The sequence below is a fragment of the Suncus etruscus genome, chromosome 12 (assembly GCF_024139225.1).
Source record: "Suncus etruscus isolate mSunEtr1 chromosome 12, mSunEtr1.pri.cur, whole genome shotgun sequence".
Lineage (NCBI taxonomy): Eukaryota > Metazoa > Chordata > Mammalia > Eulipotyphla > Soricidae > Suncus > Suncus etruscus.
This window is the reverse complement of record NC_064859.1, coordinates 86,616,489-86,629,754: the sequence shown is the minus strand read 5'-3', so window position 1 is coordinate 86,629,754 and position 13,266 is coordinate 86,616,489.

Genomic DNA, 13,266 nt, shown 5'->3' with positions numbered 1-13,266 from the left:
TTTTAATTTACATCTATTTTCAAAACTAAACATTAAAAATATTTCACTTTCTAAATGAAACTTCTTCAATTTCTTTATATCACATCTACATTCTTGAGCTTTTATATTTTTACTCCTGCCTTTCTCACCCTGTCAGAGATTATATATTGAAATGCATATGTGTATGTGAGTGTATTTGTGTGTGTCTGAGTATGTACTTTATGTATCTGACAGGTAAATATCACAGCAGATTTTCTTTTTTGTGTGCATGTTTGGGGGCTATAGTAGGTTCAAAGATTATTATTGCCTTTCATTTAGGGATCACTCCTGGTGAATTCAAGGGACCTGAGCTAATAATGATCCAACAAGACAAATGATTCATCCACTGAACTATCGCTCCCACCCCAATATATTTTCTTATTATCTTTATATACTTAGAAAAAAGAAAAAATCAAGTAAACTGGGTAAAATATTTTCAGATCAAACTCTTCCAAATTTAATAGGTACTAATTATGATCTTCTTGCTTGTTGGTGCTACAGAATAAAACACTGAGACTATCTAAATTGGTTTCACTTTAAGACCGTGTATTTCAATTTTACATAATTTCTCTTTGTGAATATGAGTTGACACTAAATCAATAGTAACTCAAATTTTTGTTATAGATGTGTCTAAATATTTCTTTAATTTTTTATTTAAGCCATTTTTATTTACAAAGTTATTCATAGTTGGACTTCAGACATATAATGTTTCTGGACCAATCTCACCACCAGTGATATTTCCAAAGTCCACCCCAAGACATTACCCATCCCTCCAGCCAACAATCATAGCAAGCACCTTTTTAAAGTTATGGTGAATCCCAAAGCTAAGAAATACTACCAAGAAATAAAACTACAGACTAATCTCACTGATGAACATTGATGCAAAAAAAAAAAAATCTCAACAAAATCTTAGCAAACTGAATCCAACAGCACATGAAAAATAAATTATACATCATAATCAAGTGGGTTTCCTTCTGGGAATGCAATGATGGTTCAATATACACAAATCAATCAACGTCACTCACCACATCAGTAAAAGAAAAGATAAATATTTTTTAAAGATCCTGCCTACAGTACAGTAAGATATTTCAATTTGTGAGTAGCCTTTCTTCACCAAATGAAAAAGATGTATTTTGTTTTGTTTTCTTTACATGTTTAGGGTTTATTAGGCTTAATTTGTTGTATATACCAATGAAAAAAAATTGTATTTTGTTTTGTGTTTTTTTCTGTACATTTCTAGGGTTTATTAGGCTTAATTTATTCTATCTACCATTTTTATAATGCTTTTCTTCTCTTTTCTTCTTTTCTATTAATTGGAATTTCTACATTTGATAGATTATCTCAAAATTGTACTATATAAAAAAAAATATTGCCTTTTCATACCTACTTCTTATTGTTTTACCTATTCTTGATGTTTTCAGTCTTCGCACAATGCTCCTTTCTCATCCTATTGCTCGTTTCATCTTTCCTTTTAATTCTCCATGTCACCTTGCTTTTCTCTTTCTGTAACTGTAATTCATACTTCATAAAGAATAATCTCTTACTCTAAGGAGAATGTCAATCAATTCCTTGAAAATTTCCTTGAGAACTTAAAATACATTATTTTCCAAAAAATCTTCTTCTCGTTTCCCTCTTAAATGCAGTGTCTCTTCATTGGACATATGAAAAATATTCCTTAATTCCCACAGTTCCTCATTTTTCAGTTTAGAACAAAGAAATAGTAATTCATAGTTATTATTTGACAATAAATAATATGCAGTTCTCTTACTTTTTCCAAAATTAACCACTTTCTAACCTTTATCCTTGCAACTGCAGTTAAAACAAATGCAAAGCAATGTATAAAACATAATTGATATTCCATCCGTTATACTTGTTGTAGTTTTGTATATTAATCTATTAGTTAGAATAGCCCTCCTCTTTCTCAAATCATCATACTCAAATATCAAAGCTTTCCATTCGTATTCTCAAACAGAATAATTTCCCTTGCCACACAATCACTGCAATCATTTCCTCTTTTCAGGAAGGATCACTGTTCTACTTCATACAAACATCGTAATAAAACATTTTCACATTTGAGTTCAAAGTATATCTTTGGGGAAAAACATTGCTCAGCATTACTGGTCAGAATTAGTGCCCTTTTTACAAATTCCAAGATGATACCCTCAGTTTCCTTGGTAGTACTTTCCCCAGTGTGAAATAAGCTATATTTCTGCCATATTGGGCTATCAATTTCTTCCCATATAACTGAAAGCTTTATGATATAGTAACACTGTTTTGATCAGCATGTATTAAACATTGAATCCTGATGTCCCAGTCTCAGATAAACAGTAAGAAAACAGGTTGAAGTCCATAATACCTAATTTATTTCTACATTTCAAACAGGCCTCCATGTTCTATGAAGTGAAAAAAATTTGTATTAAAAAAAACAAAAAATAGGAAAGAGAGAGACAGAGAGTAAAGAGATTACAATGCACAGCACAGTATGTATTAGAAACAGGGTTTTTGATCTTGCTGATGATATTTTATATCTAAGGGTTCTTCTATCTATTCCCAGATTCCCGATTACCACTCCCACAACATCAAATTAATATCTAGGTAAGTTTTGATTTTTATGGATTTATATAAAATTCACTACCTGATTTTGATAAATTAGTTTCTTCAACTCATTCTCACAGATTCTCAGATCCACAGATATTTGATTATTTCAATAGCATTTTATTATAATGTTAATGAGAAAAAGTTAATCTCAGCCTGAACTAAAGAAAGCAATAATCTTTAAAAAAAAAAAACTTGCTTTCATTAAGGTCTTCTACTTCAATCCATTTCAAAGAATCTGTTAGGGAAACTACATGTGAACTATATCATATTTTTAGCTTCTTCTGTTTTAGTTTCTTCTTCAAAATTATCATAATTCGTTGAATCTTACTGTTTTTATGACTATCCACAAACGTCTTGAACATAAATACTCAGGAGTCTTACTTTCTCTATATCCAATCACAAAAATTGAACAGGTGCAAGTGAGATGTTAGAAAATAGAAATATCTCTACATTGTCAACAGAGACTAGCTAATTTCTGAGCTTCTTAGAATCATCTTTCTTTTTGGGTCACTGATATCATGAAATAAAGTTACTTTCCCCTTTATAATCAAGCCAAACTCCACAGGTCATATGGCCAAGTGAAATAAATTCTAGGTTTGTGTCCTCGGGATATGAGAAGAGGGAAAATTTCTCTGATCCATTCACACAGTCCTCCTTTCAAGCTCAAAGAAAACCAGGTGAATAGGAAGGAAGTTACTCGTAGCAAGGAAGTGCCTAGGACTAGAGCCATGGTATACTGCTCTAAAAAGGAACAGTAGATGTCAGGCATTACGGTATCCATTCATCCTTTCATGAAGATATTTGGGAACAATGTTAGAAAGAAGAAAGGAAAATGTGCCTGAAGGAATATTTTTAGAAAAGCATAGGTCACTTCATTCTTAGAAACAACACTTCGATGGCAATTCCTTCATCCCTTTGACCAGAAAGACTTCTTTCCATTCTAAGTACCTTGGAATCTTGAATTCAAACCTCATGAGTAACAAAGAGATGTTTCCAATACTCACGCAAGTTTTGCTCTTTATATTTCTATCGTTCTAGGACCTATGGTTCTCAAAGAAAGGCAAAGTTATAAAAATGTTTCTTCTAGAGAAGATTTGGCCCGACAGCAATAGATCTGATGCTTAGGGTAACAGAGTGGGAAGTTGATTGAACACTACTGCTTTATGTAAAATAGGAATCTCTGTTATGGACTACCAGGTAAATATTTTTGTTTATTTTTTAGCTTAACTCTAAGAATACTATATTAAGTTTGTTGCTGAAAACATTGTCCCTCTCCATTGTGCCAGAACAGAAGTTGGTGCCTATTTTTTCCCCTTTTGCATACCCCCTGCTACCTTTGGTACTGCAGAAAAATTGCTCTGTACAAAGATATGTGAAATATTCCAGATGTATTCCACTGAGGGTGAATGTAGCACAAATCAACTTGCCTTGAGCTTCTCTGATATATAGCCAGTGTTTTAATGTTCCCATTTATACTGATCTGTAATACATCTTCATAGTGTTGGCTTAATCACAAATGACAAGGGTGGAAAATGTAATAAAGACAGGGGCACATTAATCCACTTTGTATGAAAATGTGGAAAGGTAATCCAATTTTGAACAGCTTGCTCTTAAAAAATATAAAAGTTTGTAAGATTTCTGCATCTTTGTTGGGGAGATGGCAGTCAATCCTAAAAAAGCAATATTTCAGGGTAATGAGGTCTTAGTACCTGAGTGTATATACAGCAGCAAAGGGCTGAGAAATAAAGCCAGAGCCTCTAAGGACCAAGTTACCTGCTGATCAGCTAGAAGCCTCTTTGTGAGGAGAACAACACACAGATAGCATACAGGCAAGTTCATTCTGAGTGAGCCTTTCAGTGAGATTCCTAAGGATCCAATCATTGCCTCCTATTTAACCCTATGGCTACTTCATATGGAAGGTAATTTTGACTGTCCCCTAAAAACAAGCAGTAGCTTAGTTAGGGAAAGAAGGGAGGGAAGGAGGAAGGGAGGAAGGAAGGAAGAAAGGAAGGAAGGAAGAGAGGGAAGAAGGAAGAGAGAGAGAGAGGAAGGAAGTTTCAAACAGGGAAGTTTAATCGGAGAAGAACTTGTATATCTCTATATAGAGAGATATAATTATGAGTTTATATATAAAATATAAAAAAAAACTTGTGTCATCAAACAACTAGCCACCTAAAAATATCATTAAAAAAGGGATTAGAAAAAGTAACCAGGTATTTTCTGTCATTGAACATGGTAAAAAAAAATATATAGCATGGAGATAGCATGGAGGTAAGGCCTTTGTCTTTTATGCAGAAGGTCATTGATTAGAATCCCGGCATCTCATATGGTCCCCCGAGCCTGCCAGGAACGATTTCTGAGCGTAGAGCCAGGAGTAACTCCCTGAGCACTGCCGGGTGTGGACCCCCCAATAAAAAAAGTTATATAATATAGTTGACTATGCCTAAGAACACTAAAGATATTGGAAAATTAAAACAAGAATTTAAAACTAAATTTTCAGCTAATGGTCTCTGTGAATATAACAAATGCATTATAAACTATATTCAAATAAGATGTAGGAATTCTTTATTTAAATTCTGGTAAAACCTCTGACTTAGTTTTAGTCAATAAAAATATGGTAGTTTCAGTCAATAAAATTATGGTATTGTTATGTGTCCCATCATAATGCAATTACATTATTTCATAAAATGGTACCATAACTGACTAGAAAGAATAGCTTCTGATGGCTTTGGTTTTTGCGTGGGAGAGGGACACATATTCAGTAACGTTAAGGACTTACTCCTGGGTCTATACTCAGGAATCACTCCTGGCAGAGCTTGAGAGATCATATGTTGTGTCAGGGCTCAAACTCAGGTCATTTGTTTTTGGGTCAAGGGTCTTCCTTATGTTTGTTTTTCTTGGGGGGGGGGTCATGGCTTACTTCTGGATCTATATTCAGGGATCATTACTGTTGGGCTCAGGGGGAACATAAGGGGTGAGTGCTGGGGATCAAGCCCAGTTCGGTGCATACAAGCATCCTGTCATCTGTGCAATTGGTTTGTCCCCTTCTTACTGACTCTTAAAAGTTCATGCTGGATTTAATCTCAAATCAAATTAAGCCTGTAGGAGTTCTACAGATTTCAAGAAAATGAATTTTTTCAGCAAACATGGAATTGGAGAGAACATAAGTCTCTGCTGAGAGCATAATTCCAACCAATGCCTTGACTGTAATTTTGTAGAATCCTGAACAGAGAACTCAACACATCCATGCATGGAATTCTGGCACAGAATTATAAGATTAGAATATTGGAATTTATTTAAATAACTAGCTATCTTAAATTAGTGCCACAATAGAAAACTGAAAAATTAAGGAGTTTGAACATTTCTACACATCCCTTCTAGAAATATCTCTATATCCTAAATCACAGGTTTATTTTTCTTAAAGTTGAAGTCCAAAGCCTAATCCTAAAGATGCTTGAATTATAATGAGAATTGAATTCCCAGCTTTGTAAGCTCTACATTAAAGCTACAATATTGACAGAAGAACCTTGAAAATTGTGTTCATGATTCATAAGGTGATTTTAGTGAAGATGGTTACCATAATCCCTACATTTTTCCAAGTACAATGAGAAAAGTTGTTTTACCTTGCAGAATACAGTTACCAGGAACACTCCTGCCATATAGCTAGTTCCTCTATAAAAGGTTGAAGACTGCCATGAGGACATATTACTCACATAACTTCTGACTTCTATAGTTATAATTGCTACAATCCTAGCCAATACTTTGCAAATTGAGAGTTATAAAGTATGGCCTGTGAACACAGAATACTTCTATGTTTTTTAATTTATATGAACCAGATCCATGTCTGTGCAAGAAGGTTCTAAAATCGTAGGTTAGGACAAAAAGAATGTAATGTTGTATAGAACCTATTTAATTACTTTGGAGTTATTAGGAAATTCTCGATTTTCTGTTTTAGCTCAAGTGAGTGATTCTACTTGCTTGATTAATTGGCTTATTGAAACTTGGACTCAGATTTAATGTATATAAAAATGAAGTTTAAATAACAAAAATTGTTGACATATTGTAGAGAAAAATTTCCTAGTTTATTATTATATACTTCAGTTCTTACAGTCTTCACTAACTCTCTGAGTTACATAAAGTGAAAATACTAACACTCTGAATGAAATTGCTAATGTATTATGCCTATCAATTAGATTGATAGAACTACTGCCAATGAATTTAGCTCTTTAAATTCACTTGAGAGTGATGAGATTTAAGGATTGCAAAATCCAGTACATGGCTACTAATTATTATCATACAAATAGGAGTAATAGCTAAATAAGTTCCTGGTCTAAATAGCTTTAGTGTTAAGTTGATTATGATGGCCCAAGAACTGAAGTAAAATAGTAAATTTTTAAATTCATAACGCATCTGAAAAACTCTGTAAAACTGAAGAAGTATTACTAGTTTTGCTACAAATGAGAGTAATACCCATCAATTGAATTCAATTTTTAGGACAATTTAAAGATTTGGTCTCTCTTGAGTAAGGGAAAATTGAGAGGCCCTGAAAAGTTTAATGTCATATTGATAAATTTATACTATAAATCTTTCTTCCCGTTAATCTAAAAAAGAACCTTTACCTAACTTGTTTACTAGGATGATAATGCATCAAGAGCAGGTAACTAATCATATTTTCAAAAGTTACTGATACTGGTTATAAAAATACTTTAATTCCCAGTGACCCAGAATACCAATTTGGTCTATGAGTCATAAAAACCAGACTAATAAAAGTGGTATTACTAATTAATAAGTGGTATTAATTAATTTGTTGGGGGTTTTAATTTATTATGATACTGTGTTTATTTTCCCCATTTCAACTTATATATAATTACAATAGATAGCTTCAATATATGACAGAATTTCTATATTGACACTCTGACATTTTAAATTTGGCTCATCATTATAGAAAAAATCGTCTAGAAAGTGGTATACTATAGTCCTCATTTAATATTTAGATGAGTCATTAAAACTTGTGCTATCTTATAGAGATAAATTAATTCTATAATCAAGAATAAAAAATAAGAATGTTTTTTTCTCATATAGATATTCAACTTTCCTATGTGAGACTTTCTAATCTTGGAGACTAACATTGGATTATTAAAAATGTAACTTTATGATGGATTCAGCTACGTGTGAGTGACACAACGTTGTTTTGCTCCATTGTTAGAGCAACTCAACACACAACCTGGTAACTGGTATGAGTTAATTAATGTGGGCAATGATATTTCTCTCAACTTACTAGTGAAAACCATGAAAGCTAGTCAATTTGCAACTGGATAAACTAGTGATTGATCTTTTCATTTTCATCTAGGACTAGCTTTCCTTTCCTTTTATATAACCCCATCATTATGACCTCAAAAATCTTTTCTCTTCCATAGTACACCAGACAGATCTAAAACATCATTACCAGGAACAGGTAATATGGAAGAGATAGATGGAAATTTTTCCTAATCTCATACCGAGAAACTCTCTTAGGGACTGACGTTAGAATTAAACATGTCTCGTATTGGAATTAGTAACTTTGGACAAATTACAGCTTTTATCAGATACTTCCTTATAGAGAAAAATGAAAATACAAGAGACCTTCTTTCAAAAGTAATTGAGAAAATTAATTGGAATGAATATAAATATTATTCTTAACATGTATTAAATACTTAACAATGTTAATTTTACTGAGATAGGAAGACATCAAAAGATATCTTCTGTATAGTCAATGGAAAAAGGTATGTGATCCATCTGTGATAAATTTTAACTTTTTCTTAAAGGTTGGTATAGTGGTCATTTGTGCTATTTTACATTTTTCCTTTATGTTTGTATTTGTTGTTGAGGTAGTCTAGTACTATACCTTTATTTAACTTTCAGGAGTATGGCATCATAAATTAGCATGTGTAAATACTAAATTAAGTTCACCACTTAAAGTTTAATTTTATTTACCCTGCACCATTCAATTATTCATGCAATAATATTTTACTTAATTAAGCTACCCCCTTCTCATTTCCCTTTTGGTAATCATTAAGTATGTCTTTTAGTCTAAAAGTTATTATTTTGTTCTACTTACTTATCTGCTTGTTGATTTTTTTATATATAATTTGGGATAAATTTTTCTAGGTTTTTTTTTTTGTTGTTTTTTTTGTTTTTGTTTTTGGGCCACACCTGGCATTGCTCAGGGGTTACTACTGGCTGTCTGCTCAGAAATAGCTCCTGGCAGGCACAAGGGACCATATGGGACACCGGAATTCGAACCAACCACCTTTGGTCCTGGATCGGCTGATTGCAAGGCAAACACCACTGTGCTATCTCTCCGGGCCCAAATTTTTCTAGTTTAAACATGTATTTTAGATAACTTGCTTACAGTACTGGTAACTTTTATATTTTTCTTGTATAATTAATTCGGATATAATTAATTTTATATAATATCTTCACCATAACCAAATAACCCAAGACCTTTCCTCATTGTTCTTTTGTTATTTCAAACCCACATACATTGTTTCCTTGCTCCCCGCACAACTTGCTAATTTTGGAGTTTAATTAAGGATTTATTATTAATAATTATTGTCCATTCCCTTGATTTATTTCTCAATGTGACAAGATGAGTAAATGTCATTTGGTGTTTGTCTCTCTACCTATGACTCATTTTATTTATGTAATAACCTCCAGTTTTATCCAAGTTCAACTGCACAATTTCATATATTCAAATAGCAACATACTATTCCATAGTGCATATATGTTAATTGGTTCGTTTATCTGTTACTGAATATTTGAGTTATTTCCATATCTCGATATGGTAATTAGTACCAGTAACTCAATGAACATAAGTGTGACATAGATTTTTCTAATTTTTTTTTGTTCTTGTGGTGGATGACAAAGAGTGAAATTATTGTATTATATAGAAGCCCTGTTCTGTTTGTTTGTTTGTTTTTGAGCCACACCCAGTGGCCCTCAGGGATTATTCCTGGCTCTGCATTCAGAAATCGCTCCTGGCAGACTCAGGTGACTATATGGGATGCTGGGAATTAAACCCAGGTTCTTCCTGGGTCTGCCATGTGCAAGGCAAATGCCCTACCACTGTGCATCTCTCTGGACCCAGTGCTGTTCTTATTTTTTAATTGTATTTTTTAACTCTTATCATTTGTTGCTTTTTATGTTCTATTTCTTTTTTATTTTTTCCATATAATTTTCTATAGATGTAGGACTAGAAGACATTTCCACCAACAGTGAGTGAGAATTGATTTTCCACCACATCCCCATTTTTGTTTCCAGTGTTTCTGATATTAGCTTTTCTTAGAGATGAGATAGTATCTCATTGTCATTTTGATTTGCATTTCCCTGATAATAAGTAATTAAGAACACTTTTTCTATGCCTACTAGCTAGATTTATGCCTGTTATTTTTTCATGTGTTTTCCTGCTGACTTCTACCATGAACATTTGTTATTGTCTACAGAACTTGGCTTAATGATTGGGAGATTGGAGAAACTGGGAAAATGGTGTATTGAACTTGTGTTAAAATACTGTAGGTATGAAACCCTATGCTTACTAGTGACTAAAATAATGATTTTTTTACAAAGGTTATTTTTTAATTTTGGTTGATATCACGGTGACTAGATTTAGGCGAACAAAATAATGTCTAGATAACCATAGACGACTATCTAGCAGGTTCTTGTTTAGGAAGGGATGGGATATGAATTGTGCAAAAATGAAAAGGCCTGCCAATTCAGTGAAATAATTTGGAGCCCAGTGATTCGAAGCATATCAAGAAGGACAAGTTGCTGCATCCTGCTGTTCTTACCATTAATTAAGAGGCACAGTCTAGTGGGTCTCTTTGAATTTGGGAGGGAATATATACCCCACTTAAGCATGCTTCTCTATTCCATTAGCCAAATAACCTAAACAACTGCCAGCACAAACTGAGAGTAAAAATTAAAAAAAAAAAAGATTTTTGCATCAAGTCAAGAGAACCATGTGAGCTGCTCCACCACTTAGGTTGCAAGTCCTGACAGATATTCCATTTCTTAAAGGTCTGTGGCAGAAAGGATGACTTCAAAGAGCATTAGTCAGACCTCTATAGTGAGCTCAGTGTAGTCCATATATTGGGCTCAAACTTTGAGAACTTGGCCATTTGCAGCAGACAGCTTTTCTTCTTTAAAAAAAAAAAAAACAAAACTCCTGGTTTATCAACTGTCTTAGTAGAAACTGAATATTAAACTATGGTCCACTTAATTACAAATTACTAAGTACAAGTCGGCATGAATTTGTTCTTTCTGAACCAAAAAGTACTAACTTGGGGTGTACATAATATTTTGCATAGTATTTTAGATCAAATGGAAGCCATCTATATGTGTATATATAATATCAATGTTCCTAAATATGTTTACTGTCACTGAGGAGACATCTACTCACAATATAGATAAACCATCTTTGCAACTCCTAACAAAATCCCTATCTTTACATGCTATAACTGTATTATACACAGTACTCCTTTTTGGGGGTTTTGTTTTGTTTTGTTTTTTGGGGGTCACACCCGGTGATGCTCAGGAGCTACTTCTGGCTTTGCTCTCAGAAATCACTCCTGGTTTGGGGGACCCTATGGAATGCTGGGGATCAAACCCAGGTAGGTCCAGAGTCAGCCACGTGCAAAGCAAACACCCTACAGCTGCGCTATTGCTCCAGCCAACACAGCACTCCTTTTAATTACATATCGCACGTTAGACAATGGATTCTGCTATATTAAATACATAGGTTTACAGTGTTTTCTATAAATGAAAATAGTTGATGAAATGGTGGGCTGATATTCTAGTTATGTTTTTATTGTGTACAATACATCTTTCATAGAATTGACCATTTTGAGAGTACACTTTAATAGTACTGAGGACTTTTGTTTTGTTGTGCAGAAATTACCACTATCGGTTACTAGCACTCTTTTCAAAACTAAAACTATTCCTATTAAACACCCACTCCCTTTTGTCTTCGTAACTATATCTTGTCAATCACCATTCCATTTCATCATCCACTATTTCTCTCTTTTTTGACTTAGCTCACTTACTCTAATGTCCTAAAGGTTCGTCCATGTTATAGCATATTGAAGAATTTTCTCCCTTTTGGAAAAATTAGTTTCGTCTTTCTCTCTGTACACACATACATACACACACATACATACAGTTTATCCATCCATCTGTCTATGGTCACTGATTACTTACTTTTTTGTTTGTTTGTTTGTTTTGGATCACACCCAGCAATGATCAGGGATTACTCCTGGTTCTGCTTTCCTGGCAGTGCTTGGGGGACCATATGGGACACCAGGAAACTTGGGTTGGTTGCCTGCAAGGAAAATTCCCTACCCTTTGTGCTATCACATCAGCCCTACTTTCATGTTTTAACAATCATGGCCTATGCTCTATTAAGAACACGGGTGTACAAATAACTTTTTCAAAATGTCACTTTCAATTAGTTTATTGTTTTGACCCAGGAATGTAGTTGCTTGATTATATAAACAATTCTACTTCTCTTTTTTAAAACCAGCATACTGTTTGCTACAAAAAGTGTGTTATTATACATATTCCTCTCAGAAGTGAATGAAGTTTTCAAATCCTACACATCCTAGCCAACATATACATTTATATATACATATAATGTATATGTATATATATAAACATATATATACATTTTAGCTCTATTAATGACTATGAGATAGTAATTCACTGCGTTTTTGTTTTCATATTTCAAATAATTACTGATGAAAATAATGTATTATATGCATATCTTCTTTGATAAAACATCTCTTAAATCTTTTTTATCATAAAATTAAGTGTTTGGACATTTTATTAGTTTTTAAGAATCCTCTTTTTAATCTTATTATTGATCTATCAGCAAACTTATAATATGTAAATATTTCCTCCATACTCCATTCCTTTTTCAGTTGTGCACATACTTTAACGTAATGTTTTATAGTTTCCAGTAATAGATATGCTTATCTTCATAATTTTCATAACTAAAATTGGAACATAAATCAACAATAGAAAAAATTTAAATACAAAATATCATAATACCAACCAGTTGGTTTTCAAAGGAATAAACAGTATTTGTCAACCCTTAAGCTGTACTTACAATAAAATAAAGAACGAATAAAGGAGAAAAAAATTAAATAATGGAGCAGAAATTAAAGTTAAAAAATAAAGGAGCAAATTGAAAGAGAATGTGCTATACATATATCACAGAAATACAGATTATGAGATATAACTGTGAACAACTTTATGCCACTAAATTAGAGCACCTAAAATAAATGGATACATTTTTAGAACCTTATAAACTTCTGTGACTGAATAACAAGGAAGTCGGAAACTTGAGCACACAAATTACTTTTAAAGAAAGGGAAAGAGTAACCAAGTCTCCCTCCAAGTTCAGGTCTAGATTGGTCATACAGAGTGAATTCTTTCAAAGCTTTAATGAGAACCTATTGTCTATTCTTATTTTTGTTTGTTTGTCTGTTGGGGGTAACAACCAGCTGTACTCAGTGCTAACTCCTGGATCTACACTTGTTAATTACTCTTAGTGGGCTTGGGATGCCAGGGAGGAGCCTGGGTAGGCCATATTCAAGGCAAACACCCAACCTACTG